Below are 27623 nucleotides of genomic sequence, written 5' to 3' on the forward strand. Positions count from 1 at the left end.
AAATTTTAGCAATTGTGAATGAAGCTGCTATATACATCTATGTACAACTTTTTCTGTGGACATAAGATTGATTTCATTTCCTTTGGGTAAATATCAAGGGCCAAATATATTCTTCTATATGCTGAATCAAATAGAAGAATATGTTTCATTTTATAAGAAACCACCAAACCATCTTTCAGGGTGTCTGTACCATTTTGCATTCCCACCAGCACTACTCAGCAGTTCTGTTGCTCACATCCTCACCTACAGTGTATGTTGTCAGCAGTCTAGATTTTGGCCATTCTAATAGGTATACAGTGGAATCTCACTGTTGTTTTAATTTGCATTTCCCTGATGACATATGATGTGATCTCCTTTTCATATGTTTATTTGCCACCTATCTATCTTCTTTGGTTAAGTGTCTGTTAAGGTCTTTTGACCATTTTAAAAATCAGGCTGTTTGTCTTCTGTTAAATATTAAGAGTTCTGTATATTTTGGATAATAGTCCTTTTTCACATGTGTCTTTTACATATTTTCTACCACTCTGGCTTCATTATTTGTAATATGAAAACCATGAAGCTATATTATAAGAAAGATAAAAATCATTCATAGTTCCCTATTTAAAAATTGTATAAAATGAAAATCTCCTTTCTTCCTTGTTCTGGTTCATCAAGAATCATTAATTTTACTAGAAAAAATATTTTTTAAATAAAACATTTCTTTTAATCACTTACTTTGTAATTACTAAAAGTTGATTTCTATCTTCTTATAATGTACTGTTTCATCTTGATGAAAATGTACATTTCCCCTATATTACCACCCTTTAGAAGTGAAGCAATTTCTTAACAGAATTCTTCTTTCAAGTACATGATAGGCCATATGAAGCTCCTAGACCCAAGAGCAGGAAGCCTTTATGTTGCTGCATCACTGGGGATTCCTAAGAATTCCCTTTCCAGAAGCTGAAAAGTCCATATGCTTGTACAGTAATGCCAAGATACTATCAGGGATACAATGCCTGAGGGAAAATCATATTATTTTCTTCATCAAAGCAGCATAATTTGGTCAAAATACCACTGGATATGGGATTAGAAAGACCTCAATTCAAACTTCAGTTTCACATTTTAAGATCCAGTGTATTCCACCATAAATGGGAATAGTATTATGAACGTATTGTATGTTGTAGTGAGGACTAATGAATTAATTATGGTGAAAGGTACCTGTAACATAGTAAATACTCAATGCATGCAAGCCTTCCTTCTTTAAAAATTTTTTTAAGTTATGTTTTAATTTCAGTTGGTTAACATGCAGTGTTATATTAGTTTCAAGTTTACAACAAAGTGATTTGGCAATTCCATACATCACCAGGTCCTCATCACCACAAGTCTACACCTTAATCTCCATCACCTATTTCACCCATCCACTACCCCACCTCCCCTTTGGGGACCAACAGTTTGTTTTCTATAGTTAAGTCTGTTTTTGGGATTGTCTTTCTCTCCCTCTTTCTCCCCTTTACTCGTTTGTTTTATTTCTCAAATTCCACATATGAGTGAAATCATACGGTATTTGTCTCTGACTTATTTAGCTTAGCATTATACCCTCTAGCTCCATCCATGTAATTGCAAATGATTTCATCCTTTTTCATAGCTGAATATTCCATTGTATATACACACACACACACACACCACCTTCTTTATCCATTCAAAAATTGATGGACACATGGGTTGCTTCCATATCTTGGCTATTGTAAATGCAATAAACATGGGGGCACATGCATCCCTTCTCAGGGTGTGAGATGAAGCCCCACAGTGAGCTCTGCTCTAGGTATGGAGCCTTCTTAAGATTCTCTCTCTCCCTGTCTCTCTGCCTCTTCCCTGAGATCACGACTTGAGCCAAAATCTAAAGTCAGATGCTTAACCAATTGAGCCACTCACGCACCCTGAGTTCTTTATGTATTTTGGATACTTACCCTTTATAGGATATGTCATTTGCAAATTTCTTCTCCCATTCTGTAGGGTGCCTTTAGTTTTGTTGATTGTTTGCTGAGCTATGTACAAGCTTTTTATTTTGATGAAATCCCAATAGTTTTTGCTTTTGTTTCCCTTGCCTCAGGAGACTTATCTAGAAAGAAGTTGCTATGGCCAAGGTCAAAGAGGTTATTGCATGTGTTCTTCTCTGGGATTTTTATGGTTTCAGGTCTCACATTTAGGCCCTTAATCCATTTTGAATTTATTTTTGTGTCTGGTGTAAGAAAGTGATCCAGTTTTCCCAGCACCATTTACTATCCTTTTCCCATGGGATGCTCCTTCCTGTGAGTTTTTCATATATGGCCTTTATTATGTTGTGGTATGTTCCCTCTAAACCTACTTTGTTGAGGGTTTTTATCACGAATGGATTTTGTACTTTGTCAAATACTTTTTCTGTAGCTATTGAAATGATCACATGATTCTTATCCTTTCCTTATTGATGTGATGTATCACACTGATTGATTTGAGAATATTGAACCACCTTGCAACCCAGGAATGAATTCCACTTGATGGTGGTAATTTTTTTTTTAATTTTTTTTTTTATTTATTTATGACAGTCACAGAGAGAGAGAGAGAGAGGCAGAGACACAGGCAGAGGGAGAAGCAGGCTCCATGCACCGGGAGCCCGATGTGGGACCCGATCCCGGGTCTCCAGGATCGCGCCCCGGGCCAAAGACCGGCGCCAAACCACTGCGCCACCCAGGGATCCCGGTGGTAATTTTTTTAATGTAATGTTGGATTCGGTCTGCTAGTATTTTGTTGAGGATTTTTGTATTTTTGCTCCATGGGGATATTGCCCTGTACTAAAAAAGTTGTATCTGGTTTTGCTATTAGGATAATGTTGGCAGGATAATGTTTGGAAGTTTTCCTTCCTCTTCTATTTTTTGGAATAGTTTGAAAATAAGTATTAATTCTTTAAAAGTTAGGTGAAATTTTTGGTAAAATTTGCCTGTGAAGCCATCTGATCCTAGACTTTTGTTTGTTGGGAGTTTTCCGATTACTGATTAAGTTTCCTTGCTGGCTATCAGTCTTTTCAAATTTTCTGTTTCTTCCTGGTTCAGTTTTGGTCATTTATGTTTCTAGGTATTCATCCATTTCTTTTAGGTTGTCCTAAAATATGTTACAATATTATGAAAAACTATATGCTAATTGTTTATAATTCTGTGGTGCTGGTTATTTCTCCTCTCTTATTTGTGTTTTTTGGTTTATTTGGGGTCCCTTCTCTTTTCTCCTGAGTCTGACTAGAGGTTTATCAATTTTATTGATTTTTTTCAGAGAACCATCTCCTGGTTTCATTGATCTGTTCTATTGCTTTCTTAGTTTCTGTATCATTGATTTCTGCTCTAATCTTTATTATGTACTTCCTTCTGTTAGCTTTAGATTTGGTTTGTTGTTCTTTTTTCTAGTTTTTTAGGTACAAGGTTAGGTTGTTTGAGATTTTTCTTGCTTCTTGAGGTAGGCCCGAATTGCTATAAACTTCTCTCTTAGAACCACTCTTGCTGCATCCCAAAAGTTTTGAAACATTGTGCTTTTATTTACATTTGTTTCCATGTACTTTTTTATTTCTTCTTTTATTTCCTGGTTGACCCATTCATTGTTTAATAGCATGTTATTTAACTTCCATGTATTTGTGGTCTTTTCAGATTTTTTTCTTGTGGTTGACATCTAGTATCATAGTGTTGTGGTCAGAAAGGATACATGTAGGATAAGCATAAAGTAACCTAGAGGTGGCAATAACTACAGCCTAGCCTGGTACTTCACACTCACATGTTGCAAAAGCAACAACACTATAATTAATGTCGAGAGTTGGAAAGGAATTTTGAAACTCACTCCTCTACAAAAATATTTCCAGTGGTTTCTTATTCCTTTATTCTAAAATTAGAAATCTTTCTATCTATTTCATATCTATTGTGTGGCTTTCATACCTATTTATGCCATCCAAAGTAAGAAAACCTTTTCATATCACAACACACACACACACATAAACAAAATAATGAAACAAATTTGATTTGACAGTTTTACAAAGAACAGTATATCCTAAGAGTATATCCAGTTCTATTCATGTGTTTATCTATTCTATTTCTATTATATCTATCTATTCTATTTCATGTGTTTAAATCTGATAGTAGCTCACTAAATTCATTTCATGGCCCGCCAATGGAAGTTTGAAATTAATGGTCTCATGACTTCAAGATGATTTCTATCAACTCCCTCAGTCTTATCCCTCCATCCTTCCCTTTTCTTTCTATGTTATGGCCATACTGTTTTCTTTCTTCAGTGGTGCCATACTCTTGCTCACTCACGGCTGTAACCTACCACTTCTCTCCATCCATTTATTCAACAAATATTTAAGGCATAACTCCTATGTATCAAGAACTATTCCAGTGTCTGGAGAGGCAAAAGTGAAATAAGTTAGATACATTCCCTTTCCTCATTTCTAGAGGGCAGTCAGACAACAAGTAATCTGAGAAATAAAGAAAACAATTAGAAACAGAGATATATAAAATGAGAGAAGTGAGCAAAAAAGCAGAACTACAGAGTAATCTGAGGTCTGGGCTCTGGAAAATAGCTAGCTTTGGAGGGACAGGAGGGAGTGGGTTCAGAATATAGTGTTCTAGGCAGGTTGTTTGAAAAACTGAGAGATGAGGGACTCATGAATGTTGAGGTTGGAAATAGAGGGGAGGTCCAGTCACCCATTCTTCAGGACTCAGCTTAAGTGTCATTTCCACAGAGAAACCTTCCATGATCTTCAAAGTATGTCTGGTCTGCCTATTACTGATTCCATTTGCACTTTGCACTCCCCCTCAAGCCTTTCACTCAACTTACATAAGGTCTGCCTTTCCTGAGAGAACTAAGGGATGCATAAAGTCAGGGATCACATTTGTCTTATTCATAGAGTTATCCCTAATGCCCAGAGCCTAAAATGTAGTAGGTTCAAAATAAATATTGTTGGATGGATGAATGGATGAATATTACACACGGTCAGGTTTCTGTATGAAGGAAATTTACAAAATAGTACTGGCACTCTCTTTTGAGGTCTCTCTCTTTCATTCCTAATGTCCAAGGATGTTAAATCTCTCTCTCTCTCTCTCTCTCTCTCTCTCTCTCTCTTCAAAAAGCAGAACTGATATATTTCAGAAGAGATGAGACTAGTACTCAAAATGTTTAGAGGAAATGCGTTGCTAGCACCCAAAGTTTGGTGTCAGCAGCTTTATTTCCTCTTCTTATTTCCAGCAACTCCATTCATAATCACTGCGCTCACCACCTACCTATTCACCACCACGGTTACTACCGTATCCTGCAGGAAGACCTGAACAGAGACAGCCCAAATATTAAAGCTAAAAGCAGGAGATATGTTTATGATAGCTAACTGTCCATGTCTATTGGGTTAGAAATGAAAAAGTAAATAGATAGGGACGCCTGGGTGGCTCAGTGGTTGAGCGTCTGCCTTTGGCTCAGGGCATCATCTCGGAGTTAGTTCTGGGATCGAGTCCCACGTCGGGCTCCCTGCGAGGAGCCTGCGTCTCCCTCTGCCGATGCCTCTGCCTTCTCTCTCATGAATAAATAAATAAAATCTTAAAAAAATAAAATAAAGGGTAGATAGTAAACATATATAATTCATGGCATTTAATCCTAGAGAAACATTCTTTTGCTCTTTAAATCCACTCAGGGCTATGTCTTCTCATACTTTGGTGAAACCTTGGTCAGCCTCAGAATGTTTCTAAAAAACTGGAGATATATATACATATATACACACACATATATATTTATATATATATTTAATTTATATATATACATATATTTAATCTCTAATTTCTAATATATATAATTTCTAAATATGCCTATTTAGAAATTAAAATGCTAGGCCCATGTATTCATCCAAAATTAAACTTGATTTAGAGTTGAAATTTTTCTCCTCTGCAACTATAGCAGGGAAAGATAAGGTCATTGGCTTTTCTCTGCCTCTGTCTACAGCCTAACCCTTCTAACTCATGAACTCTGGTTTTTAACACCTCCTAGCTGGAGAAGGCTGGCAAAGATACAGGAGCAAGAAAGTTACTACTTCACTATACTATCATAAGCAGGTTTTGTGAACCCTGGGCCTGGTATATATTAAAGCTGATTCTTTTTCTCATAAATAGATGCTTTTGCGTCTTCTAAGACACTCTACTTTTGAGATCTCTTCCTTTTATTTTCTGGAATGTAGCAATGCATCTCTATTATAGCTGGAGGCTTATACTTTCTTCTAAGCCCCCATGCACCCTGTGGTCTATGTCCACAGGTCTTCTGTGGTTCTTTCACCCTACCAGGCAAAACCTCTGTATAGGATTTAAGATCCTTTCACTCAGTTCTCTTCAGTCTGCAGAGAATACTCAACAGAGAGAGTACAACTGCTTCCCAAATGAAACTCTCCATTCAGCTACTTGTGCCCTTTATGTTTCTCAGGCCCAACTAGACACCAGCCTATGTAGGACATGCATATTAAACTCTCTGATAGACTCTGAGTAGTCTCTTTAAAGGCCCCTTTCTTGATTAGGGGTTAGGAGGTATATTTCTTCCAGATATCCTCACCAAGGAAGGATTCCAAAAGGATTCTACTCCAACCAGTTCTCTCCCAAATGAACAAACAACAACACAAAACCCTCTCAAAGTCCTCCCCACATACCTGCTATTCTGAGCCTTAAGACTGGTGAAGTAGGTGGCATGTAATTTGAGAGTTAAATACTGTTCTTGTCCACCTGCTTTACTCAAAATGTAAAAGGACAGGCTGTATCACAAACTACTTTAGTATTTGATTTCTTAGTTCTTTTATCTTAGAGTCTTGACCAAAGCTTCCACTTTCAAGTTTCACTTTGAAATTTAACATGTAGGTGTGCCAACTTCCAAAATGGCAGAATGAGGAACTTAGGAAATCTTCTTTCTAAAAGGCAGATAAAATTGGTCAGAGTTATAAACATCAATTCTGGAAACTAAAAAAAAATAAATAAATAAAAATAAAAAATTCTGGAAACTAATCAAAGGACATGGAACACCTCAAAAGCACTTATTTTTTTAGAAGTCTGCTAAGGCATATAATTGTGCCTTATAATTATACATTGTAATAGTGATATATTAGGACAGGTGGTAGCCACATGGTGGTGAGCATAGCATATACTATAACATATAGACTTGTTGAATCACTATGTTATATACCTGAGACTAATATAACATTGTGTATCAACCACACTTCAATTTTTTAAAAAAAATCCATTAAATTTCAGTAAGAGCAATGAGAATCTATGATATTTTAGCAAGAAACTGCATCTACCATCCTCCAGTTCTTCAGCATAGAAGTTCTAGCTGGAAAGATAGAGCAGTCCTGTGGTTTACAGCTTTGTTGCCTTTCTGTTTGAGGGTGAAGGAATTAACTGTATTTGGAACAAAGTATAGAAAGTTCCATGCCCAGGAATATTATCGAAAGCAATAGAGAGGGGATCCTTGGGTGGCTCAGTGGTTTACTGCCTGCCTTCGGCCCAGGGCATGATCCTGGGGTCCCGGGATTGAGTCCGGCGTCGGGCTCCTTGCATGGGGCCTGCTTCTCCCTCTGCCTGTGTCTCTGCCTCTCTCTCTCTCTCTCTCTCTGTGTGTGTGTGTGTCTCTCATGAATAAATAAATAAAATCTTAAAAAAAAATAGAGACACAGCAGCAAACAATGTGGGAAGTTTAATACTAGCATCGAGTCCATATTGGTTGGAAGAACTACAAAAACTGCAGACCATTTTAGAAATTTAATAGCAAGATTTGGAGGAGGAGATAAGCAAAGAGCACGGTTGCTAAAGCCCACTTATTCCTAGTCTGGAAGGCTGTGTGTATATGCAATACTATACCCCCTATGAAGAAAGCTCAGAGGACTTAGCAAAATACCCACTAAGAGTGAGGCCTTGCAAATGCAGAAAGTAAAAACCAGGGAGAACTCATAATTTCCTTGTATTTGAAATTCTCCAGGCCACATGCTGATGAAACAGCACAAGGTAGACTTACTTGCTCAAGATGTCTAAGCAAACATTTGCCAATCACTAGCTAACAACAGAAATATGCTGACCCAAGGGCAGCACCTAGGGGAACCAGGCTTCAAAATAAGAATGAAAAGTGAAAACTGTGCTGACACATCAGAGTGTCAGAGTCTGAACACTGTGGGTTAAGACTCCATAGAACAAGCAGAAGAAGCCACTAAGACAAAGAGCAAGAGTAACCCTCCCGGGAGAAGGATGAGATTCTATGGTTGCTACAATACCTAACCTAAAAGTTTCACTGTTCAACAATAGAAACAAAATAAACAAACCCAGGAAAATGTAAGCCAGACACAGGAAGGAAAGGCAACCAATAATAACTATCTCTGCAGGACTCCTGATTATGAACATAACAGACAAATATTTCATAGCATCTGTTACACACATGGTCACAGAACTAAAGAAAACCAGAAAGAATTAGAGGAAAGTATGACACAGTAACATAGCAATAAAGAGGTATAGACAATAGAAAAATAACCAAATGGAAATTCTGGCGTTAAACCATAATTGAAATGAAAAATTTGCTACAGAGGATAACAGCACATTTAAACTTTCACAAAAATCAGTGGATTTATATATGGGAATAGAGATGATTCAATCTGAAGAACAGAAAGAAAAATAAAAAGAATGAAGAAAATTTAACTAAGCCGTAAAGCCTGGGAGACAACATCAAGTATACCAAAAGGTCTGTGTAAATGGAATCTCAGCAGAAAAGAGAGGAAAAAAAGAAAAGAACGAATATTTGAAGAAATAATGTCTAAAGATTCCCCAAATTTGATTAAAACCATGTCAAAAAGCTCAACCAATTTCAAGTGGGATAAATACAAAGAGATTCAAATCTTTTTTTTTTTTTTTAATTTTTTATTCATTTATGATAGTCACACACACAGAGAGAGAGAGAGAGGCGCAGAGACACAGGCAGAGGGAGAAGCAGGCTCCATGCACCGGGAGCCCGACGTGGGATTCGATCCCGGGTCTCCAGGATCGCGCCCTGGGCCAAAGGCAGGCGCCAAACCGCTGCGCCACCCAGGGATCCCCAAAGAGATTCAAATCTATACACATCGTAGTCCATCTGTTGAAAATCCAAGACAAAGTCTTGGAAGTCACAAGAGAAAAAAAAGTTCATCCTGTGTAAGGTAACCACAATAAGATTAAAATCTCACCTCTCGTCAGAACAGAGGCTTGAAGGTAGTGGGAGGACATATTCAAAATGCTGAAAGAACAAAACTATTAACCAAGAATATTATATCCAACAAATTATCCTTCAAGTGAAGGAGAAATAAAGACATTCTCACATCAATAAAGCCTGAAAGAATTTTTTGCCAGGAGAGAAGCATTCACTGGAATAATGAGGAAAGCTTTGGCTGGGAGGAAGTCACACCAAACAGTAACTCAAAGCCATACAAAGAAACCGAGAGCCAATAGATTATATAAAAACAATTTTATAAGATAGCAAAAATATAACTTTCTACTTTCTTCTCTTACAGATTTAGAAGTCAATTGCATTCAAATAATAATTATAAAATTGTATTGTTGGGCTTACTTAAAGATATCATAGATATGAAAATAATAGTCCAAAAGATAGGAAGGATATGGAGCTGTAATGGAGTAAGAATATAATACCAGATGGTATTTGATATAAAATATTCTATATAGTTTTTCTTTTTTTCTCACAGCTTCTTTAAAAGACACTGAAAGCCTAAAACAATCGGTTACAGTACTGTATTATTAGATTTATAACATATACAGACTTAATAGGTATAACAGTAATTGCACAAAGGAGGACTGGAACTACAGTAGAGCAAAGTTTCTGTATTTTACTCAAATTAAGTTATTATTTACATAGAGTAGATTATAGTAAATGAAGGCATATCTAGAAATAATTCCTAGAAAGAAAGCACTGTAAAAATCACTCAAAATATAGTTAACACATCAACAAAGGAACTGAAATGGTCCACTGGAAACTATGTACTGAACACAGGAAAGGAGGAACAACAAAGACGTGAGACATAGAGAAAACTAAAAGCAAAACGGCAGTTGGAAATACAGCCATACCTATAACAGCATTAAATGTGAGTGGATTTAATACTCCAGTCAAAAGGCAGAGATTGTCAGACTGGGTAAAATCTAAAATATACAAAATAACAATGAAATCCAAATAAGATTTGTAGTTTAGTTAATAGACTTATGCTGTTGTCAATTTCCTGATTTTGATAATATCCTAATGATTATGTAAACTGTTACACTGGGGAAATCTAGCTAAAGGGATATGGGAACTCAGTGATATTTCTGCAATTTCTTATCTTAAATTATTTCAAAATTAAAAAGTTACTTAAAAATCCAATACATGCGTATGGGTCTAATTTACATGTGCAATTTCCATTCCAAAGTAAGTTCTGAAGAAGAAAGAAAACAGTCATATGGGAACTGACTAAGGTTTACGTTCTTCAGGGTAAAATTACCGGTCATTATTGTCAAGACAGTGACAGCATTTTCAATTCCAGTTACAAATAGGCATCCTTTTATCCTTTTTCCCCCCCTAGTAGTAGTAGATATTTTAGGTTTTTATGAAATGAAGGCATTCTGTCCAGCTAGCCACATTAAACACTGGGAAAATGTTTTTTTCCCCACAAACTGGCTCAGTCCTGGAAATCTTACTGCAACTAGGTTGCACAACCATTGTCATGAATGCTCATAAGACACGAGTTTGGGGGGTTTTGTGTTTTGTTTTCTTATAACTAAGCTGAATGACCAGCCTTGGTGAGTATATGGTCTTTTAAGTCTGAAGCAAGAGATAGAAAGCTCATGTTTTCTTTAATTTCTTTCTTTACTTTTTTTTTTTGGCTGCCCTGTCATTAGAAACTTTCTGAACACTAATGAGAGGGGAAATTTGGATACGCTTTGTAACATACTTGCCCGTGCAATGTAAGTTTTGGCTTTCCATGAATGCTGAATAGTGTATGGTCTATCCAAAACCCTTTTAGTCATGTTGTCAGAGCAAGACAGGCTTCTCTGGGAAAAGTGAACAAGAACCAGAAACGTAGAGTGGGCTGCTTTGTCAATTCTCCTTCCCTGCATAGAGCGATAGGACAACAGGAAGAGAAGGGGCCGTGGCATCAGGAAGAAAGAAAGATAGGTAAGACAAGGATCCATTCCTCTTTCCTTTTTTTTTTTTTTTTTAGATTTTATATATTTATTCATGAGAGAGACAGAGAGAGGCAAAGACATAGGCAGAGGAAGAAGCAGGCTCCCTATGGGGAGGCCAATGCAGGACTCAATCCCAGGACCCTGAGATCACGACCTGAGCCAAATGCAGATGCTCAACCACTGAACCACCCAGGTGCCCCTCTTTCCTTTCATTTCACTGTATAACAGAACAGATTAGTTTAATAAGGGGCTCAACGCAAAAGCTCCCTGCTGGAGCCAGACCTCAGTTCAAGCTTGTCTCTTCCTTTCTCTGACTGTAGGAGCCTGATCCTCAGTCTCCTTATCTGTAAAATGGAGGAAATGGCCCCCACACATCACAGAGGCAGTGGGATGACAAAATGAAAGAAAATATGTCAATCATCAAGCACAGTACCTAGCCGGTCATAAATACATAAAATTATCATTTGTTGTTATTGTGGTTGCTTATGAAACCGGTGCTTTTCCCCCAGATTGCTCCAATTTCCTGAGATTTATTTGGCTCTTTGGAAATTTCTAAGAAATTCAAGTAGGCAAATTCGTTAAGCACCTCTTTTAAAGACTGTGTACTTTTTCCATACTCAACAATGAGTTGTAATAGAAATGAAGAAATATTCCTGTTTCTGATTTGTTGAGATTTTAAAAATAAAAAAATCCTGGGCCACTGACTTGTCTGCTTCCAAACTCAAAACTTTCTCCATTATGCTGGAGATAGAAAGATGTTCCAAAGGCAAAAAGCAGTGCACTTTTGTTCCCACCATCTTCATCCTTGCATAGGTATATAGTGATAATGGCGCAACTGAAGTTTTTAATTCTTGGATTATTTTGCTGGAAATTTTTTTAAACTTGGGCTAAGCAAAGAGTTTGCTATCAATAGAACAGAGAAATAAACAACAGGAATTAAGATAGGCAAATGAGCTGCTCTGTATTAGAAATGTCTCTCAAGCCATAGTCTCAGTTTAGTATGGAAAACCTGTTAAGAGAACTTCCCTATTCCCAAGGAAATCTAAAGGCATGCCACCAAAGATGCACATCAATTAACTTAGGAACCCAATGGAATGGAACTTGCCTTCCATATCCTGCAGGCAGATACCCCATCCCTGTGGCTAATGTCCATGCTACTTCTTTTGGCTTGTCCTGCTGTTTTTATTCTTAGGTCTCTGGCACTGCTTCTTTATCTCTCAAATTTCTATTATTGAGAGTTTGTTATTTAAACAGACAAGTATATAGAGTATCTACTAGAGTTTCAGAGAAATAAGAGTCAGGTGGTTTCAAATAGGAAAAAGGCGATAGAAAAGGAGAATAACTAAGCTGATATTTGAAATCATGATCAAGCTTAAATGTATAGAGAGGGGAAATGAAAAACACTTCCTCTAAAAAAAGACAGGAGCAGTGAGCCACACTGTCACTGAAGATGCTTTGTCCAACCTCCAGCTTCCCTGGTGCTGTTCCCCTGTCCTCACACCTTCTCTACAGGACAGTCTTTACCTGTCCTGCAGGGTTCCACTGTAAACTTAAACTATCTCTTTATCTACTAGGTTAGGACCCTCATATATCTTTTTGATATCTCTTGCCACACTGTTACACATTACAATCCCATTATACACAGTGTATGCTTCCCCTCACTGTGTGCAACAGGAGGCAAGTTCCATCTCCTTCTCCCTGTATTCCTGTTGGGCCCCAGATGATCACTCAATTACTATTAACTGAAAAGATGAATGAACAAACTTGGGAATTTGTATGGTGTGCCAGGGGGAAAACCACAGATGAGGTCTTGTATTGAGAAATAATCAAGGGGAAGCAAAGCCTATTAATAGACTCTAGAATGACAAACTGGAAGATATCTTAGCAATTGCTAATTTGATTACTTAACTTTAAAAGTTCACCTTCATTAAACATTTCCTAGGTGCCAAGTACCGTGCTAAGTGATTTATATATACCACCTCATTTCATGTTCATAATGAGAGAGATTATTACTATTTTAGAGATTAAAAAAAAAAAACTTAACCTTTAGAAAGGTTAAGTGATTTGCCTAATTGGCAAAGTCTCCCTTACCACGTTCTAGGAGGAAGCACTGTCTTCCAGGAAGACTAAGAAACTTTCCCAGGTCATCTGGGTTAACAGGGGTTGAGAAGGCCCTGGAATCCTGACCCTCGGCCTCATACCAAATTCTTTTTTTCTCTAGTGTCCTGTCACATGAGACCCGGAAGGACAGGCAGAGATTCAGAGACATTATACACTAAGCAACAGCATATGAGAGGATCTCAGCATAGAGATGGCATGACGGAAGTGACACTTTGTATTAGTTTGCTAGGGCTGCTATAATAAAACGCCAAACTAACGATGCACTATATGTTGGTTAATTGAATTTGAATATAAAAAAAAAAGAGTAGGTGACTTAAACAGACACTATTTTCTTACTGTTCTAGAGGCTGGAAGTCTAATATGCATGCAATGGCAGATTTGCCTTTTTTCTAAGGCCTCTCATTGGCTTACAGATGGTCCCCTTCTCCCCATGGCCTCACACAGTCTTTTCTCTGTGCCCACTCATCCCTGGTGTCTCTGTGTCCAAATTTCTTCTTCTTATAATGAACCCAGTCAGATTAGATTAAGAACCATCTTAAGGGCATCATTTCAGCTTTATCACCTCTTTAATGGCCCCATTTCTGAATGCAGACACATTCTAAGATACGGAGGTTAGAGCTTCAACATATGATGCAGGGCGAGCACAATTCTGCCTAAAACACATCAGTAATATAAACATAGCAGTCAAATAAAGAAGCATACAATTGTTCATGGAGAAATGCCGTGCTTTAGAAGGAAGGGACACAACCAGCCAGAGAGGTTCAAATGTGATAGGAAATGCGTCTAAACTAGAATTGTGGATAAGATAAAGAGTATAGACTACAGCATCTTTTAGATGGGCCAGTCTCCCTTGTCGGGTTATTTAAAAAGAGCATGCATATGTGTGTGCACACACACATACTCTATAAATAAAACACAATACATAACAGTTTATTCAACCCCTTCACAATTGGGAAGTACTAATCCAGGTGAACCTGTCTATTTTAAGGGCTAGGAAACTGGCTGGCCCAGTTTCACATGCTGCATTATAAACAAAGCAAGAATGTCTCCTCATCCCTGAGCCAGTTTTTGGCTTTTCTTTCCTTGACTATCTAGTTAGCTGCTATTTTCCGTTGTTTCCTTGGTGGCCAAAACCAAGCCACCATCCTCACTATTTTAAGTTCACAAAATTTGAAATTGGAAGAAATATTCACAACCATCACCCAGGCAGAACTTCATTGTGCAAATATATAAGCTGAGGCCAAAAGATGTTAACAAACATAGTGTAGGGGCCAAGGACAGACTGCTCCAAAATGTGCCCCTTTGGCATGCTGATTATTTTAAATAAAAGTTACTTAAGAAACAGCCAGTGCAAAAAGAACACTCTGACCACTCCCCACATCCCACCCTCCCATCCCACCTTTGTCTCCACAAAGCAGAAAATAAATCTCCCATGCAAAAGGTCCCCTCCCTGTACCAGAAGTTAAAGAGACATCCTTATCACCAAAGATAGGGAATTCAAAGCTGAAAAGGCTGTATGAACGACCCTTGTTACTTTTACTAAATTAGTACCCCAGCCCAAGTTAGTTTAGGATTCCCTACTAAATGAAGCACCAAACAGTAATTTATCTGTCTTGTCAGTTCCTCACAGACTTATTGTCTCTGTCCAAAAAAATACAAAAACTGCCTGTCTTGGTCATTTCTTTAGGTCTTGCTTCCATTTACACAGAGTTAAACTCTGGGTTTCTTCTCCTGTTAATCTGCCTCATGATAATTTAATTCTTAGACTAGCTGGAAGAACTTTGAAGGGTAGAAAGAAATTTTTCCTCTCCTACACTAGCCAAGTTCACCCTGTGGGAGAAAGAGCTGAACCAGGTACTCTTTCTCTTTATCCTACCACATGTCTTCCTCTCCCCTGCCCCTTACATACTCGAGCTAAAAAGGAAATACAGCCAAAATAAAAAGGATATATATATATATATATAAAATTTAGTTTGACCAAAATTTGAAGTTGCAAAGTTATTGTTTGGTGGTACAGAGTAGATTCAAGATATAAGTTAGAGAGAAATGAAAAACTGAATTTATGTTTGCTCAAATCAAACTTTAAAAGAGTCATTTTCATCTTTCACCCTTTTCTAGATTTGAATTATACTTGTAAGATGTTTACTCACAAATAGTAGATGGACTGTTTTAAAAATTCCTCTTCCCACATAGGCAATTGTGGAATACCACCACACTGACAAGTGTTAACTATATTTTTAAAATTTTTTCAAAGATGTTATTTATTTGAAAGAGAGAGAGAAATAGATTGAGAGAGCATGCACAAGCAGTGGGGAGGGGCTGAGGGGGAGGGAGAAGCAGCTCCAAAGAACCCCACGCAGGGCTCTTTGATCCCAGAATCCTGGGATGGTGACCTGAGCTGAAGGCAGATGCTCAGCCAACTGAGCCATCCAGGCACCCCAAGTATTAACTAATACCATGTTCATTTTCAGAAAATGTAGAATAATGTTCTTTTACTTTCAAAAAAAAAGGATAACAATAATGACTTGTTGTTACTTTTTTAATATACCTAACGATGTGACACAAAATGCTAGAAAAAAAGAGAATGTTTTGAGAGGCGTATTTACTTCTACAGCTTTCTCTCTCTAGCCCAGACAGTTTGCAAAAATCCTCCCCTAGGGAGTATTTGCGTTTTGTCGAGGTTCCACTCCCTCCTTAATTGCTGCTTTTTTCTCATGACGTACTCAAGATTGCCACAGGAGGGAAAGCCATATCTTTTCTTCTAAACAGTCCAGGGAAAACCCCCAGGAAAATCGTCATACTGACTTAAACATTTCATGAGAACCCTTTTATTACTGAATGAAATTATCAACATTTTGGGTTTGTTTTCCTTTTTTTTTCAACTAACACAATAACTATTTCAGGCAGCTAGTGAGATTGACCTTGCAGTTAAAATATGGACATTGACTATGATCTTAAAAGTGGAAAAAGATGACAAATCAATATAGCAGGATTGTGGAGGATCAGAGGAGCCGTACCCCCACCCATTCCAGGCATTATCGGAAATTAAATGACAAAAGTGGAGATGAGCATTCTACGCGTCCTGGACTGTGTCACACGGGACTGGAGTGGAAATTCACTGTTCTTTTCTCAGGTTGTAAGAAGCTTTCGAAATGCGTTTCTAGATACTGTGAATGGCAATTCACTTTTGAACTAAACAGGAAACCCTGCCTTTTGCAGGATTAAGAGCTGTGTAAGTAAGCATTTGAAAGGAATAGCCTCAGGAATTCTTTTTGTGCCACCACCAGTCTGGAAGTCTGGGAAAGCTGCAGGGACGCCCTGATACAGTAGGACATTATAAAATTCATGAAATAGAAACATCGGATTGTAAAGAAAACCCATTATGTCGAAATACATGGGGTCCATTTGGTCTAGAAAATCCCTTATACGGTATTTATATATGCTTTAGAGCCTTGCAAGCACGTTTTCTCTACGTCTGTGGAATGTACCTATATAGTTTTCAAGTTCAGTGTGACATTTTTGAGGACGAAAGAACTAACAGCACAATAAAAGGTAAAATGATACAAAACTAAGTGCTTTTTTTGTACTATCCACCTCTGCCAGCACCAGGATGAATGTGTAAGCCCAATGTGAATATTTAGATGTTACATGAAATAAATACAGGTTGGAATAAATTAGAAACACTGTCATTTGCTTCAAAATATGAAATTTACGGGATCGCTGGGTGGCGCAGCGGTTTGGTGCCTGCCTTTGGCCCAGGGCGCGATCCTGGAGACCCGGGATCGAATCCCACGTCGGGCTCCCGGTGCATGGAGCCTGCTTCTCCCTCTGCCTGTGTCTCTGCCTCTCTCTCTCTCTCTCTGTGTGACTATCATAAATAAAAAAAAATTTTTTTTTAAATATGAAATTTACAATTTCTCCACCTTTGATCAGCCAGCTAGAGAACAGTACCAAGGATATTAATAAAATCTATAAGAATGCCTCTGTTGCACTTCTGCTGGTGACATAATAAAATGTCCCAGGGGTGACACCTGCGTGGCTCAGTTGGTTAAACATCTGCCTTATACTCAGGTCATAATCCCAGAGCCTGGAATTATTGAGCTCCACACCGGGCTCCCTGCTCTGAGGAAGCCTGCTTCTCCCTCTCCCTCTGTTGCCACTCGCCATGCTTATGCTCACTCTCTCTCCATCAAATAAATAAATAAAAGCTTTAAAAAAAAAAGTGTTCCAGTGGGTTTGTAAAAATATGAAATTAACAAAAACAGTGCCATACTCTCCCATTCAGTTTGCAAATGTTTCCTTCATTTTGGACAGGAAAAAGTCAGAGAACTATATCTAAACCGTAGCCTAACAGATATAGGCAAAAGCAGGAATAAAGTACAGAATGACTTTCTAATTCATGACATGTCTCACAGAGGTAGGAAGAAAGGAGGATAGAAAAAAAACTTGAGTGCCAGGTAGTGCAACTGGGAAAGGTTTGCCAGAAGCAAACCTAAATGGATCAGGCCACAAAGAGTTCTCCCTCCTCACCAAAGCCCTTACCATACTGCCTGGCTTGACCCACACGGGCTCATTGCTTCCACTCATGAAAGTGCCTGGCCATCCTTTGAATAAAACTAAAGCACTTTGATGTTAAGAGGATTTATGAAAAATGTCTAACGAATTGAAGCAACAACAAGATTTTCTTTTAAACCTCGAAAAAATGTTAAGAGTCAATATTTCAAGAATATTATTTTCATTCCTGAAGAAAAACCATTTCAATTATAGTAACCAGCTGTTCTCCAAAGCTCGAAGGATTGAAAAGAAAAGAGAAGGAAATGACTTTTCATTGCAAAATGAAGGGTTTATGTCAGGTTAAAGAAAGAACATCCTGAAAGCAAGGCTCTAAAAGAAAAACCTTCTCTTCTGACGGTCAGTTTCTACCACTACAGCTACATGCTTTAGCTATCTCTCTACCATAGAGCTATAATGCTTCAAATTCTAGCCAGCATTATCTTGAGGGAGTACTGATGGCTTCCAGGAGCCTGGAGAAGTAAGCAAATGTTAAGAAGAGCAGAGGCAGAGGTGATAGAAGACAGACACTGGATTTAGCTAGGCACCCAATAAAGGCAGGCGCACTCTTAATCCAAGCTCAGAAGGACAACAATTCTAGCAAGTAGGACAAGAAAGAAAAAACAAACAAACAAGAAACCAGCACAATGGCTCCTAGAGCAGGTTCACTAATATATAGAACCAGGGCCAGGAACCAGTATGGTAAAAATCCAACAGGAGTGAAAGCAACAAAGACCAAATCCCTTCCTACCACCTGATGGAAATCAAGCCAACTTGTAACTACTCCCTGCTAGTTAATAATTACCTTAGATAAAAGGTATTTATATATCTTTATATATCTGTATTCTATAAGCTCACAAATTTCTATGTATTCTTGTTTTAGGTGTTTTGTTTTTCTTTTGTGATTTTTGCTTAGGACATTGGTTGTTCATCTTAAAGATTTCCAGACTTGCTTGCTTGCAAAACTTCCACTCCAGAAGAACCCAGCCATTCTAGCTTCTCTGATTTGCTCCTAGCCTGTAGCTGGAGAACCACCACATAACCTGGCAGACTGGTTTTATTTTCGCTCCAAGTTCTCAACACTCAGAAGAGGCCCTGGACACTCCACAGCATCTTTCTAAGTTTCTCTGTGCTTGCATTCCCATTCTAGAAAACCGCTTCCTTCTCCTGCTCATCTCTCACCATCCTCCACCCCCTGTCTGAGCTGGGGACCACACCTCCCTTCACTGAGAAAATAGCACCAGAGGGAAGTTTCTTACCTTTCTACCACCAAATCAGCAAACACCCTGTACTTTTGGGTTCTCTTCTTGTTAGAGACCTGGCCCCACATGTGGCTCTTAGGACACAAATTCCCTCTCTTCGTCTGAAAGTGCAAGACAGTCATGCTTTTCTTTTCTTTTTAAACATTTCTCTTTTTTTTAATTTTTTATTTATTTATGATAGTCACAAGAGAGAGAGAGAGAGAGAGAGAGAGAGAGAGAGAGAGGCAGAGACACAGGCAGAGGGAGAAGCAGGCTCCATGCACCAGGAGCCCGACGTGGGACTCGATCCCCGGTCTCCAGGATCGCGCCCTGGGCCAAAGGCAGGAGCCAAACCACTGCGCCACCCAGGGATCCCATGCTTTTCTTTTCTGAACAGTCAAAAGGACTTTCTCCTGGATGACCTGACTGGCCACCCCACCAAAGTCCCTCTCCACATTCTTTTTCCCCTGCCATGCTTCCATGTTTCTGCCCAGTTTACTGACAGACATCGCTAGAGGGCCAGTGCTCACAGGGTATCCATGTCCCCTCCCCCACCCCCCGCCGTGGGGGGCCCTCACCTCCCATCCCTGTGCCACCTCATTTGCACTTCCTTCACACTCTGTTCTCACCACTCCACTGAAACTGCTATTAAGATCACTAATGACCTTGCAGTATTCAAACGAAGTCACTTTTCTATCTTCTGTTTCCCTGGAACCAAGTTCTTTGCAGCCATGACATTTCCCAAATCCCTGGTTTTCCATCCAGCTCCCTTAGTTTTTTGTTTTGTTTTGTTTTGTTGTTTTGTTTTTTTTCTGGCTCAGGTATAAATGCTCTGCCTAGAGACCCAGCTTGAGCCACACCTTGCTCACTCCCACTCACTCATTCACCTCCCACTCATGGCTTCCCATCTTTCAGCAGCTCCATTTACCTTTCACTTCAGCAAAAGCCTTCCATCCTTCCCCTCCCCAGGTTATTCTCAGCTGTTGCAACCTGGTTGCTTCCTTTATTATCTGTTTACCATCTGCTTAACTATTGCTTCTCTCTTCCAAGAGGGAATTAATCATACCTGTTTTATTCACCCAGGTATGCTGAAAGGTAGCACTGTGCCTAGCAGTATGTATGTATGAATGAAAACTTCCTGAACTGGTGAAGGAATATATATGCACCCAGCCCTGTGATCAACCATTCCTGGTTAAGACCCAGATTTTTTTTTAATCCAACAGGTAAGGTTCTTAAGTGAGAGAGCACAGATTTTCTAAATTGCTTCCTATAAAACCTACTCTTTTTCCAAGTATTAAAAAGATACATTTTTCCTACTGTTTTCCTAGGCACACTATGTAGTATATTAATAAAAAGCTGGAAATTATTTTACTCACGGAAAATCATAATTTATACAAGAGTGTTTTTACTCTGACAGTAATTCACAAGGTATTACTCAACCTAATCAATCTGTCAATCTAAAACATAATTTAAACAGTAAGAGCTTTTGCAAACACTGAATGAGTCTCACAAAATGGATTCTTTTATTGCTTTTCCTTGACAGCAGGAGCATTGTTTGTGATGCAGATAAGGAAAAAAATCCCATGTAACTATTGTGAACTTTTATGTATTTTAAATATAAAAAAAATCCTTCCTTGGAGATAAGAAAGAAAGAAAGAAAGAAAGAAAGAAAGAAAGAAAGAGAAAGAAAGAAAACTAAGTAGGGGCAACTGGTGGGCTCAATCAGTTCGGCCTCCAACTCTGACTCTTGGTTTCAGCTTAGGTCAGAATCTCGGGATCATGGGAGTGGGTCCTGTGTCCAGCCTACACAAAGTCTACTTGGGATCTCTCTCTGCCCCTTCCCCCCAACTCCCCGCCCATGCATGTGTGCGTGCACAAACACATACACACACACTCTCTCTCCCTCTAAATAAAGAATCTTAAAAAAAATAAGTACCAAGTATTAGACTATAAGTAACCATTTTAAGAGTGTGCAATTTTTAACCAGGAAATCTCTTTAAATTAAAATTTTTGTTATGTGAAATCTTCCTAAAATATGTTATTAGTATCTTTTTCTAAGGATCAAGGAACCAACAATACTTTGAAGTCTTTTTTTTTTTTAATTTTTTTTAACTTTTATTTATTTATGATAGTCACAGAGAGAGAGAGAGAGAGAGAGAGGCAGAGACACAGGCAGAGGGAGAAGCAGGCTCCATGCACCGGGAGCCCGACGTGGGACTCGATCCCGGGTCTCCAGGATCGCGCCCTGGGCCAAAGGCAGGCGCCAAACCGCTGCGCCACCCAGGGATCCCAATACTTTGAAGTCTTTAACTGAACATGAATTCCCATCATAAATTGAAAAATTGAAAGTAGTTAAAAAAAAAAGTAGTGATTTAGAAGACTGTGTTGTGAATGATGGAATTGCTCTAGTGTTATCTCATTAAGGCCGAAATCCATGACCTCAATCAATTTTAAATTCATCTGCCTTTTCTTCATGACAGTTGAATGGAAAGGAATTCAATACCTGTTTGATGTTTGTGATATATATAACAAGGGACTGATGGATATTAAGAAATCTGAATTACAGATGCAGGTGTCTATATGGCAGGTTCTCATAACTACATGCACCTTTAGGCACTGTTCCCCAAACTGCTTTTCTATAAATTCTTACATAATTGCTTTAAATTACTTTTCTCAATACTTTCATAATATGGAACCAAAAACACGTAAAAAAAAGTCTACAAGATGGATTACTCTTTCATTTCAATAAATTAAAAGTGAGAACCCAAAGAAAACAAAAGATACCATTTATTTATTTGCCCCCAGCCTATCCCAGGCAGACATGATCTCTTCTACAACTATGAATCCAGAATCCAGCAAGAATACCTCCTTCCATAAGGGGTCTAACATCATAGTTTACAGTCCATGTATTGCACTCAACCTGCTTATCTTGTAATGCCATGGGCAGTAAAGTATGGCGCAAATTGAAAGTATGTCAGTTTACTGACTAAAATGCAGAAGCTATTCACTGACCTTGGTTTCTAGTGGCATAGCAGCATCCAGCAACCAAACCTGACCCACTCTACATCAGTTCCTAAGAAGTTACACATAGACATGATACACCATCTTGGAACAAAAGTTGGTTTTCACCGCTGAAAAGGAGTATCTGGTTTACCATAAGCTCCTGGATTGTTCGGAAAGGTCAAATAATGATAAATCCAAGGTCAGAGTAACCATTTTGACACAAACGCTTTAGGTCAACTTCCAGGATTAATAAGAACTAAAAAGAGCAATAGGCTCTGTAGGTTATACTTAGAACATTCTAAGAGAATGCTCCACTACCACATGGAAGTAAAATCTTTGGTAAAATTGGTACTTATATAACTCATAATGTGTCTATTTTTGTACTTTTGGCTAAAACTTCATATTCTTTGTTTTCTCCAAGTGGCATATATCTATGTAAAATACTACATACCTCTAAGACAAAAAATTCTAAATCATACACTACTTTTTCAATCAATTTTTAAATGCTTGTGTAACTTCCCTATTATGTTAATCGGTAGCCCAGATATAAGCACAGAACAATGGAGTTAATACAGAATTAGGTTGCATATTTTCTGGTTCTTCCCCTATAATTTTTCTGATGTTAATAAAAATTGGAAGAAGTTGACAGCCTTAATAGTATGCATCAAAATTGGAAATATAACTCAATCACTTGGAACATAAAATGCATGAAAACAGAAATTATAAGGCTTGGGCATTAAACAAATGATTTGACTTTTCAATCTCTCTCTTTTCACATCTGTGAAATGGGAATACGTACTCTGCTAACTTACATGGTTATTGTGGGAATGAAGTTATTAAGCAACCCCTTTATAAGCCACAAAATGCTATGCAAATGAAAGGTATTATTTGCCCCCTGATAATTTTTCCAACTGAGTAATCAAAAAAAAAAAAAACAAATTATAAATTAAATAGTAAAATCAAAACCTAAGCAAGATAAACTCAGTATTATATATGTATATATATGAGTTTTATATTATATATATATATGTTTTATGTATTATAAGGTCATGAAATTACCCATATGATGGACATTTGCTTTTTCATTCAAAATCTACCGTTACCTGAAATGCCTAAATTTCCCTGCACACTCCAGAAGTCAAGAAAATGGGGTAGTAGATTAAGAAAGAGGGACCAGGGCCTCACAAATGTGTGTGCTGAGAAGGAATAAAGAAGAAAATGGTGCAATCTCTCCTCTTTATCCCAGCAGCTGTCAAACTCAGATAAGGATCACTTATCAGCTTGCTGAGTCTCACTGAAGTCATTTGAATTCATTAAAATAAGAACTATCTTCCAAAATTGAGAAAAGCAGTAGAGAATTTTCTACTTCCAGTTTAACATTTAGCCTTTGATATTAAGGCCCCCAAACACTTCAAAATTATTGAGGACCTTAAAGGGACTTGAATTATATGAGTTATTTCTATTGAAATTTACCATATTAGGAATTAAAACTGAAAAATAAAATATTTAAAAATCACATTGAAAGAGGCAATTCATAAATATAGACATGAGTGGCCACTATAAAATTAGCCAACCTTATTTCTGAAAAAAAGTATAAATTTAAACAAGATACCCTTTTAGACAACCATTGACTAAGTTTTTGAATCTGTTGTTGTTTGTTCTGTTTGAGTGATTACACCGTGTTAGCATATAGAATTCTACTCTTCTATAGTGGTTATAAATTGATACAATTTTTCTCAAGAGCAAAATGGCAAAAATAATTCCATGATATTTTGTTAAATATTTTGAGAATCCTCCAAACACTCAATTATTGTTATGATTATTCCGATTTCACAGTAGAAAAAAGAGTGTTTTGATAAAAAACTGGCTTATGATCTCACAACTTTGTAAGTTAAAACCTGGTATGCACTTTTAAAAATCTATCCAAAGGAAGTACAAAGATGTGTACAAACATTTATAAAAAGAGCTGAAACATTATTTAGAATAGAAAACTAATCCACCTAAATATCCAACAATTTATAATCAACCAAATAATATTTCCAGAGGCTACAAACTACATCACGGTGAGAACCACTCTTGCTCATGGATAGATTGCCATTACTTGCACAGCACCTAACACATAGTAGGGACTCAATAATATTTGTTTCAGATATGAATGAATACAAAATTATACACGAGTATAAAAAATCATATGTTAACAGAAAACTTCATGACTGAGGACTAAGCACGTTATAAAATAGCAACTGTGTGTTAAACTAATGAAACAAGGAGGCCATTAGACGAGGTGACTCTAATGCCTCGATGGTCTACATAAGCAAACCAAAATCTAAACTGCTCTAAAAACTAAACCTACAGAATTGAAACGTAAGGACAACCAATCACAAACAGCCAACTAGGCTTTAAACTATGGGCAATCAATAATTTTGTTATGTTGACTCCACTCTTTCTTTACAGAAGTCTCTCCTTGGAGATCCTGTTGGGAAAGCGCTTCTATCCACTTCCCTTTGGTGCTGTCCCTATCCAATCAAGTTTTATTCAAACAAACTGTTAAAATTTTTGACATGCCTCAGTTTACCTTTTAAAAATGCAATAACAATTCTGTAAAATTTACATGTGAATGTATGTATAGAAAAATGCCTAGAAGTAAAAACAGATGTATATTCAGGAATTTGTGTCTCTTTGTCTCTGTACTTATGTATAATAGTCCATAAATCTCTGTTGACTGAATAAATGAATGAATGACATTTTTAAGAGTTATCCCTTGAGGAGATTATAGGTCATGTTTTCCTTTCTTCCTTTGCAATTTTCTGTATCTAATGAAATTTAAACAGTGACCAGGAATTACCTTTGTAAAAAAAACAAGGATATCATAAAAGAATCCTCCTGGGAAACATTGTCAGGAATTTTGGAATAAAAGCAAGAAATACAGACATCCCATAATCCAATAAAATATAACTTGTATCTTATTTTCCTGTTTGTTTTACTTACTGCATTCAGCAATAAAAAATATCAGATGCTACAGAAAAAGGCAAGCTCAACATCATACAGTTAGTTCTAAGGGTTGAGTCAAGAATCTAGGTCACTTGGTTTTCAGGCAAGTAGTTTTTTCCATTACACCAAATTGCTTAGATAAGTTCCAGAATGCTAACTGAATAAATGGCAACACGGGCACTGCAATATTCATTGTTCAATAGTTCCTATAAGTTAAATGATTTATTATTTAATATCAGTAGAAAACTCCAAAGTTCAAAAAACTACTATATGTTCATGTGACATGAATTGTTTTGAAGGGTTTGTGATCATCCTAATGGTGTCTCCAAATTTGTGCATGTTGGAGAAGCATACACACATTATTCTGGGGAGGGGAGTCTATAGCTTTCATAAGATGTGTAAAAGGTTCTGTGGGTAAAGAAAAAAGTTGAGAATAATTAAAGCTATAAAGTCTACAAGCAAGAGGAGGGAAATAAACTGAAGGCAAATGAAAGGCTTATGAGAGAGGAAAAGGAACCACAGCAACTGTGTCTTCCTCTTTTTGATTCCTGGAACATATGTTTTAATATGAAAATGATTTGGTCTCATGATTTTGCTTTCTAAGCAGTGACACGAGGAAAGAAAAATATTGATGGGTTAAAAACCATCAGGCCAAATTATTTCTATGGAATGAACTTTATCAGGTCCTAGGAAACCTATTTAACAATTTTCCTTCCCTAATTGAACATAAATGCAAAATACCCCAATAGGGACTTAAAATGTTAAAATGTATCATTGTAAGTCCCTAATGGGATATTTTACATTCGTGTTTAAGTAGGAAAAGGAAAATTATTAAATAGTTTTCTTAGTTTCTTGACCCACAAATTGTGGTGCCTTTTCAGGAAGTTTGTAAAGCTGCTTTGAGCAAAGGCAGAATACACACTTCTCTGTGCATTTCACAATTATTGCTTAATTTAAAATTTAACTCTTCCTTGGCTCAATGAAAGAAGTAAATACTTGTTTCTTATCCCACCATCAAACTTGATTGTCAGGGTCTAAGGACTTCTGGAGTAAAATTTAAAAATTCTTAACAGGGTTTGATTCCCTGCAAATATCTCTTGGGCTACGATTCCAAATTCCTGCAACAAACAGAAACAAAACACAACACAAATCCTCCTTGAACTCAAAGGGTTATATATGCAAATATCATAAATGAGAATTGACACCCATCCAAATGAGATGCTTCTGAGTGTAGACTTCATCCATCCACCTTAGCTGAATAAAATGCTTACATCATCAACTAATGTGAAGAGCATGTCCTGTTCTAGTTTTTGAGATGAAAATCATTATTTTTACAGCTACCATTATGAGTTGTAAGAGCTTTAGATATGTTAAGCCACTCTTCTTTCAGATCCAAATGCCCTTTTAAACTTCTTTGTCTAAAACGAAATGACCAAAAGAGTATTCGCGCTCAAAACTTAACCTTACTTCTTGTTCTCTCAAGTCTTTCCCAGCATCTAGGTTTGAGCTTGGTTCTCCTGGCAGGTCCAATAACTTAGGGAAGGGCGAGTTAGAGTACCAGGCGTCTTGCATACGGTTCTCTTTTCAACATCGTCTTTCTTTTCGCCTAACCCCGCAGCATATGAAAAACCCAGGGATGCTTTTGCATAAGTTATGGCAATGACTTGTTTTCTTTTCTTTTCTTTTTTTTTCACTGCAACCAGACGGAGCCCCCCAGGTCTCCCCGCTTAGGAGCACAGCTAGGATGGGGCTCCAGGGCGCAGCGTCACGTGGAGCCCAACCAGAACCACCTCTGCCCAGGGGAACGTGCGCTTTCCGTCCGGGCTCTGGATGAGGGAATCCCCTCCTGGTCCCACTCCCCTGCACCTTTCAGACCCCGGGAAGCAAGCTGGCACTTGTTAGAAAGAAATTAAATTCCCTGACCTGTGTCTGGTTTCCAAAAGGCAGAGAGAGAGAAGACGCAGACTTTGTAAGGCAGTGGATCCCAGGTTTGCCTCGTCCTTTCTCCCTTCCAAGTAAGTTACAGACCTCAACCTAAGGAGGTGGAGGGGAGGGGGGGATGGAGCGGGGCGAGAGTAAATATATTGCTTACTGTTCCCCGAGTTACATGAGATTCTTCTGGCTCCTTTTGGCCTCTAGCTTTCAGTCAGGATCCTTTTTCGGCGGGGACTGCGGAGAAGTTCAAGTCTGATCCTTGGTAGGAGGAGCTAAAATGTGGGCTGGTTTCCTTTAGCTTCTGCAAGCTGTTTAAGGTGGAATGAAAGAGGAAGAGGGGGAAAGCTGTGTTCTCGAAGAAGCAGATATCTTAAACGTAAATGTTTACTTGCCAGGCTGAAGTCACAAAACGTGCTTAAAATAATGCGTAAGTTACCTGGTCCTAAACCTCATGGATGTGTGTGTGTGTGTGTGTGTGTGTGTGTGTGTCTGGAAGCACCTATTGTGCTCAAGCAGTTACTGCTTCCTCTTCCCACCTCCCAAGTGCCCAAACAAGTCAGAACAAAATTGAAGAGCTAAA

At 37.9% G+C, this 27623-nt stretch overlaps 1 protein-coding gene across 7 annotated transcripts in view; it reads right to left on the reverse strand.

Annotated features, from left to right (window-relative positions):
• The window catches only part of PLA2G4A (phospholipase A2 group IVA), a 152721-nt gene extending 125413 nt beyond the window's left edge, over positions 1 to 27308 (reverse strand). For 2 of the 7 annotated variants that reach the window (XM_055319438.1, XM_055319435.1), the window contains exons 1-3: positions 27201 to 27308; positions 19133 to 19236; positions 6671 to 6925 (exon numbers count right to left, since the gene is read on the reverse strand). The gene's annotated coding sequence lies outside the window, so the exon portion shown is untranslated. The other 5 variants (XM_055319437.1, XM_055319440.1, XM_055319441.1 and 2 more) reach the window with 5 other exon arrangements.
• Positions 27309 to 27623: the final 315 nt, after the last annotated feature.

The sequence above is a fragment of the Nyctereutes procyonoides genome, unplaced genomic scaffold (assembly GCF_905146905.1).
Source record: "Nyctereutes procyonoides isolate TBG_1078 unplaced genomic scaffold, NYPRO_anot_genome, whole genome shotgun sequence".
NCBI classification, from domain to species: Eukaryota; Metazoa; Chordata; class Mammalia; order Carnivora; family Canidae; genus Nyctereutes; species Nyctereutes procyonoides.